This window comes from Furipterus horrens, unplaced genomic scaffold (genome assembly GCF_987537825.1).
Source record: "Furipterus horrens unplaced genomic scaffold, mFurHor1.1.pri manual_scaffold_10, whole genome shotgun sequence".
Taxonomy (NCBI): domain Eukaryota; kingdom Metazoa; phylum Chordata; class Mammalia; order Chiroptera; family Furipteridae; genus Furipterus; species Furipterus horrens.
Window position 1 is genome coordinate 58,820,834 of NW_028327180.1, and position 7,840 is coordinate 58,828,673.

At 39.7% G+C, this 7,840-nt stretch overlaps 2 pseudogenes; both read left to right on the top strand.

Annotated features, from left to right (window-relative positions):
* Positions 1-281: 281 nt before the first annotated feature.
* On the top strand, positions 282-1,109 carry LOC150000352 (sorcin pseudogene; annotated as a pseudogene).
* A 5,178-nt stretch (positions 1,110-6,287) lies between these two features.
* Positions 6,288-7,115, top strand: LOC150000353 (sorcin pseudogene; annotated as a pseudogene).
* Positions 7,116-7,840: the final 725 nt, after the last annotated feature.

Genomic DNA, 7,840 nt, shown 5'->3' on the forward strand with positions numbered 1-7,840 from the left:
TAGTAAGTTTTCTGTAAACATAGACTGAGTCCATATACAGTTAGAACACAGGGTAAGTGAGTATTCTGTTTGAACACAGACTGAGTATTCTTGAAACCTAGACTGAGTCCATATTCTGTTAGAACACAGGCAGACTGAGTATTCTGTTAGAATGCATGTTCAGTGGTTATTACTTAAACATAAACTGAGTCCATATTTTGTTAGAACAAAGGTTGAGTGGGTATACTCTTAGAACACAAGCTGAGTGAGTATTCAGTTAGAACACAGGCTGTGACGGGGCGCGCGGAGCGGCGCCAGCGCAGTCTGCACTATGGCTTATCCCGGGCACCCCGGAGCCGGCGGCGGGTTCTACCCAGGCGGGTATGGAGGGGCTCCTGGAGGACCTACATTCCCCGGACAAACTCAGGATCCGCTGTATGGTTACTTCGCTGCAGTAGCTGGACAGGATGGACAAATAGATGCTGATGAATTGCAGAAGTGCCTGACAGAGTCTGGCATTGCTGGAGGATATAAACCTTTCAACCTGGAGACTTGTCGGCTTATGGTTTCAATGCTGGATAGAGATCTGTCAGGCACAATGGGTTTCAGTGAATTTAAAGAACTCTGGTCTGTACTGAATGGCTGGAGGCAACACTTCAGCAGCTTTGACAGCTATAGAAGTGGAACAATAGACCCTCAAGAACTGCAGAAGGCCCTGACAGCAATGGGATTTCGGTTGAGTCCTCAGGCTGTGAATTCAATCGCAAAACGGTACAGCACCAGCGGGAAGATCACCTTCGATGACTACATCTCCTGCTGCGTCAAACTGCGAGCTCTGACAGACAACTTTCGAAGACGGGATACTGGTCAGCAAGGTGTTGTGAATTTCCCATATGATGATTTCATTCAGTGTGTCATGAGCATCTAAACCGAGAGGAAGCGGTGTAACTGGACCCGACACTCCGCGGGGGTTCTGCCTCGCTCCAGCTTCCGGCCTTCAGTAACGCGTGTGTGCTCGCATCGCCACTTTTCCTTCACAGCTGTTGTAAAGGCGTATTGCTTTATGTATCTCTGAAATTTTTGCTTTCAGTTTAGATAATAAAGTCTGGAATTTTATTAATAGAAGATCAGTTCTGTTATACCATTTGGAATTTCCTTGAGCTGTCATATGCCTTATTTTCTTGCTAACCGTTCTATGTAATTTTAAGTGTGCAAAATGTTTAAGGCACGTTATTTATTTTTCATTGTAGGATGCTAAAACTCTTTAATCAGACTACAGCTGTTGTCATTCCTCTCCTAGAAGAGCTTTTGCACGGTATTGAAAGCTTTATGTGTGGAGTATTCTTATCCTGTAAAATGGTTTAGACCTACCTGGATGCAAAAAAGACCATGCATGGTTATCCATGCCAGGGTTCACCTTAATGGAAACTTAGCCTAGGCTTTGAGGCTTACAGATGTTTTGCTGGCCATACGAATGAATGGGAACTGAGTGATTATTTCCCGCCTCTTGAGACCCTATTGAATAATTTGAGTGGCAAATCTGTCACCAAGATCTTGGTCATCATCCACATAGACCTTTGTTCACCATACTTAAAAACCTTGTACATTACGAGCTTAACTATGTCGAAAAAGAAAATTAATAGAAAAAGACTAAGGGACTATGAAAATATTAACTATGATTATTTTTTTTCAGTACTTATTAATAGCATATTTAATTATCATGAGAGTGACAATATAAAGAAAGGAACAAATATCCAACAAATAACTCAGTTCTGGTCAATCTTTACACATGGCACATGGCACATGTACCCTCTCTATTGCAATCAGAAAATGTGCTTCTGCTAGAGGCTTGGAAGTATAATATTTTTTTAAAATGTTTTTTATTGATTATATTGTTACAACAGTTCCAGTTTTCTCCCCCTTGCTCCCCTCCACCCAGCACCCCCTCCCCCAGCAATCCCCCCCCAAGTCCATACCCCTGGTTCATAAAAATTAACTATCCCCCCACCCTCTCAAATATTAGGACCCTTTGTAATCTTGTAAAGGACAATGGACAAAGGTCTCAAGCTCCTCTAGCTGCTTCAAGCAGGACATGGTCATCGTCCTACCTACCCTTGGGTCCAGAAAACCCTAATAAGAGTGGCGGTGTGGAGGGGAGGGTGGCCTTCCCACATGGGGAAGGATCGTAGAATTCTAGGTGATTTAATTTCCTTTATACGTTTCAGGGTTTTCTATAATGTGTGCTTTCCTTTTAAAATCAGATGTTAATTTTTTAAAATACTGATGCTTCCGTTTTGATATGCCATGTGTTCACACATTAAAAAAAGTATAGCAAAAGGTCAAAAAAAAAAAAAAAAAGAACACAGGCTGTGTGAGTATTCTTTAAACATATACTGAGTCCATACTCTGCTAAAAAACAGGCTGATAGAGTATTCTATAAACATAGACTGAGTCCATATTATGTTAGAACACAGACTGAGTAGGTATTCTTTAAACATAGACTGAGTTGATATTCTGTCAGAACACAGGCTGAGTGATTATTTTTTAAACATAGACTGAGTCCATATTCTGTTAGAACTCAGTCTGAGTGAGTATTCTTTAAACATAGACTGAATTCATATTATGTTAGAACACAGACTGAGTAGGTATTCTTTAAACATAGACAGAGGCCATATTCTGTTAAAACACAGGCTGAGTCAGTATTCTGTTCGAACACAGGCTGAGGGAGTATTCTTTAAACATAGACTGAGTTTATATTCTGTTAGAACACAGTCTGAGTGAGTATTTTGTGAGAACCGAGGCTGAGTATTTTGTTAGTACGCAGGCTGAGTGAGTATTCTATAAACATAGATTGAGTCCATATTGTGTAGAACACAGGCTCAGTGGGTATTATTTAATCATAGACTAAGTCCATATTCTGGTAGAACACAGGCTGAGTGAGTATTTTTTTAGTACGCATGCTGAGTGAATATTCTTTAAACGTAGACTGAGTTTATATTCTGTTAGAACACAGTCTGAGTGAGAATTCTTTAACATAGACTGAGACCATATTATGTTAGAACACAGACTGAGTAGGTGTTCTTTAAACATAGACAGAGGCCATATTCTGTTAGAACACAGTCTGAGTGAGTATTCTGTCAGAACACAGGCTGAGGGAGTATTCTTTAAACATAGACTGAGTCCATATTTTTTAGAACGCAGGCTGCGTGAGTATTTCTTACAACACAGGATGAGTGAGTACTCTGTTAAAACACAGGCTGATTGCGTATTCTGTTCAAACACAGGCTCAGTGAGTATTCTTTAAACATAGACTGAGTTCATATTCTGTTAGAACACAGGCTGAGTGAGTATTTCTTACAACACAGGATGAGTGAGTACTCTGTTAAAACACAGGCTGATTGAGTATTCTGTTCGAACACAGGCTGATTCAGTATTCTTTAAACATAGACTGAGTTCATATTCTGTTAGAAAACAGGTTTAGTGAGTATTCTGTTAGAACACAGTCTGAGTGAGTATTCTATAAACATAGATTGAGTCCATATTGTGTAGAACACAGGCTCAGTGGGTATTCTTTAATCATAGACTGAGTCCATATTCTGTTAGAAAACAGGCTGTGTGAGTAACTTTTTCGTACACAGGCTGAGTGAGTATTCTTTAAACATAGACTGAGTCCATATTCTGTTAGAACACAGGCTCATTGAGTATTCTTTAAACATAGACTGAATTTATATTCTGTTAAAACACAATCTGGGTGAGTATTCTTTAAACATAGACTAAGACCATATTATGCTAGAACGCAGACTGAATAGGTATTCTTTAAACATACAGAGGCCATATTCTGTTAAAACACAGGCTGAGTGAGTATTCTGTCAGAACACAGGCTGAGGGAGTATTCTTTAAACATAGACTGAGTCCATATTCTGTTAGAACACAGACTGAGTGAGTGTCTTTGTAGAACCCAGACTGAGTGAGTATTTTTTTAGAACACCGGTTGAGAGAGTAGTCCGTTGGAACACAGGTTGAGTGAGTGTTTTTTTAGAATTTAGGCTGAGTGATTTTTTTGTTAGTACACAGGCTGAGTGAGTATTCTTTAAACTTAGACTGAGTCCATATTATGTTAAAACCCAGGCTGAGTAAATATTCTGTAAGAACACTGGCTTAGTGATTATTTTTTAAACATAGACTGAATCTTTATTCTCTTAGAACATAGTCTGCGTAAGTATTCTGTTAGAACACCAGGTGAGTGTGTATTTTTTAAACATAGACTGAGTCCATATTCTGTTACAATACAGGCTTAGTGGGTATTCTTTAAACATAAGCTGAGTCCATATTCTGTTAGAACACAGGCTGACTGAATGTTCTTTTAGAACGCAGGTTAGGTGGGTATTATTTAAACATAAACTCAGTCCATATTTTGTTAGAAAAAATGTTGAGTGAGTATACTCTTAGAGCGCAAGCTGAGTGAGTATTCTTTAAACTTAGACTGAATCCATATTCTGTTAGAACACAGGCTGAGTGAGTATACTCTTAGAACACAAGCTCAGTGAGTATTCTTTTTACATAGACTGAGTCCATATTCTATTATAACACAGGCTGAGTGAGTATTTTTGAACATAGTCTGAGTCCATATTCTGTTAGAAATAGGCTGAGTGAGTATTCTGTTAGGCCACAGGCAGAGTGAGTGTTCTGTTAGAACACTGGCTGAGTGAGAATTCTCTAAACCTAGACTGAGTCCATATTCTGTTAGAGCACAGGCTAAGTGCGCATTTTGTTATAAAACAGGCTGACTCACTCTTCTGTTAGAAGACGGGCAGAGTGAGTATTCTGTTAAATCACAGGGTGAGTATTCTTAAAACATAGACTGAGTCCATATTCTGTTAGAACAAAGGTTGAGTGAGTATACTCTTACAACACAAGCTGAGTGAGTGTTTTTTAAACATAGGTTTAGTCCATATTCTGTTAGAACACAGGCTCAATGAGTATTCTTTAAACATAGACTGAGTTTATATTCTGTTAGAACACAGTCTGAGTGAGTATTCTTTAAACATAGATTGAGACCCTATTATGTTAGAACACAGACTGAGTAGGTTTTCTTTAAAATAGACTGAGGCCATATTCTGTTAGAACACAGGCTGAGTGAGTATTCTGTCAGAACAGAGGCTGAGGTAGTATTCTTTAAACATACACTGAGTCCATATTTTTTAGAACACAGGCTGAGTGAGTATTTCTTAGAACACAAGATGAGTGAGTACTGTGTTAAAACACAGGCTGATTGAGTACTCTGTTCGAACACAGGCTGAGTGAGTATTCTTTAAACATAGACTGAGTCCATATTCTGTTAGTACACAGGCTTAGTAAGTTTTCTGTAAACATAGACTGAGTCCATATACAGTTAGAACACAGGGTAAGTGAGTATTCTGTTTGAACACAGACTGAGTATTCTTGAAACCTAGACTGAGTCCATATTCTGTTAGAACTCAGTCTGAGTGAGTATTCTGTTAGAATGCATGTTCAGTGGTTATTATTTAAACATAAACTGAGTCCATATTTTGTTAGAACAAAGGTTGAGTGGGTATACTCTTACAACACAAGCTGAGTGAGTGTTTTTTAAACATAGGTTTAGTCCATATTCTGTTAGAACACAGGCTCAATGAGTATTCTTTAAACATAGACTGAGTTTATATTCTGTTAGAACACAGTCTGAGTGAGTATTCTTTAAACATAGATTGAGACCGTATTATGTTAGAACACAGACTGAGTAGGTTTTCTTTAAAATAGACTGAGGCCATATTCTGTTAGAACACAGGCTGAGTGAGTATTCTGTCAGAACAGAGGCTGAGGTAGTATTCTTTAAACATACACTGAGTCCATATTTTTTAGAACACAGGCTGAGTGAGTATTTCTTAGAACACAAGATGAGTGAGTACTGTGTTAAAACACAGGCTGATTGAGTACTCTGTTCGAACACAGGCTGAGTGAGTATTCTTTAAACATAGACTGAGTCCATATTCTGTTAGTACACAGGCTTAGTAAGTTTTCTGTAAACATAGACTGAGTCCATATACAGTTAGAACACAGGGTAAGTGAGTATTCTGTTTGAACACAGACTGAGTATTCTTGAAACCTAGACTGAGTCCATATTCTGTTAGAACACAGGCAGACTGAGTATTCTGTTAGAATGCATGTTCAGTGGTTATTACTTAAACATAAACTGAGTCCATATTTTGTTAGAACAAAGGTTGAGTGGGTATACTCTTAGAACACAAGCTGAGTGAGTATTCAGTTAGAACACAGGCTGTGACGGGGCGCGCGGAGCGGCGCCAGCGCAGTCTGCACTATGGCTTATCCCGGGCACCCCGGAGCCGGCGGCGGGTTCTACCCAGGCGGGTATGGAGGGGCTCCTGGAGGACCTACATTCCCCGGACAAACTCAGGATCCGCTGTATGGTTACTTCGCTGCAGTAGCTGGACAGGATGGACAAATAGATGCTGATGAATTGCAGAAGTGCCTGACAGAGTCTGGCATTGCTGGAGGATATAAACCTTTCAACCTGGAGACTTGTCGGCTTATGGTTTCAATGCTGGATAGAGATCTGTCAGGCACAATGGGTTTCAGTGAATTTAAAGAACTCTGGTCTGTACTGAATGGCTGGAGGCAACACTTCAGCAGCTTTGACAGCTATAGAAGTGGAACAATAGACCCTCAAGAACTGCAGAAGGCCCTGACAGCAATGGGATTTCGGTTGAGTCCTCAGGCTGTGAATTCAATCGCAAAACGGTACAGCACCAGCGGGAAGATCACCTTCGATGACTACATCTCCTGCTGCGTCAAACTGCGAGCTCTGACAGACAACTTTCGAAGACGGGATACTGGTCAGCAAGGTGTTGTGAATTTCCCATATGATGATTTCATTCAGTGTGTCATGAGCATCTAAACCGAGAGGAAGCGGTGTAACTGGACCCGACACTCCGCGGGGGTTCTGCCTCGCTCCAGCTTCCGGCCTTCAGTAACGCGTGTGTGCTCGCATCGCCACTTTTCCTTCACAGCTGTTGTAAAGGCGTATTGCTTTATGTATCTCTGAAATTTTTGCTTTCAGTTTAGATAATAAAGTCTGGAATTTTATTAATAGAAGATCAGTTCTGTTATACCATTTGGAATTTCCTTGAGCTGTCATATGCCTTATTTTCTTGCTAACCGTTCTATGTAATTTTAAGTGTGCAAAATGTTTAAGGCACGTTATTTATTTTTCATTGTAGGATGCTAAAACTCTTTAATCAGACTACAGCTGTTGTCATTCCTCTCCTAGAAGAGCTTTTGCACGGTATTGAAAGCTTTATGTGTGGAGTATTCTTATCCTGTAAAATGGTTTAGACCTACCTGGATGCAAAAAAGACCATGCATGGTTATCCATGCCAGGGTTCACCTTAATGGAAACTTAGCCTAGGCTTTGAGGCTTACAGATGTTTTGCTGGCCATACGAATGAATGGGAACTGAGTGATTATTTCCCGCCTCTTGAGACCCTATTGAATAATTTGAGTGGCAAATCTGTCACCAAGATCTTGGTCATCATCCACATAGACCTTTGTTCACCATACTTAAAAACCTTGTACATTACGAGCTTAACTATGTCGAAAAAGAAAATTAATAGAAAAAGACTAAGGGACTATGAAAATATTAACTATGATTATTTTTTTTCAGTACTTATTAATAGCATATTTAATTATCATGAGAGTGACAATATAAAGAAAGGAACAAATATCCAACAAATAACTCAGTTCTGGTCAATCTTTACACATGGCACATGGCACATGTACCCTCTCTATTGCAATCAGAAAATGTGCTTCTGCTAGAGGCTTGGAA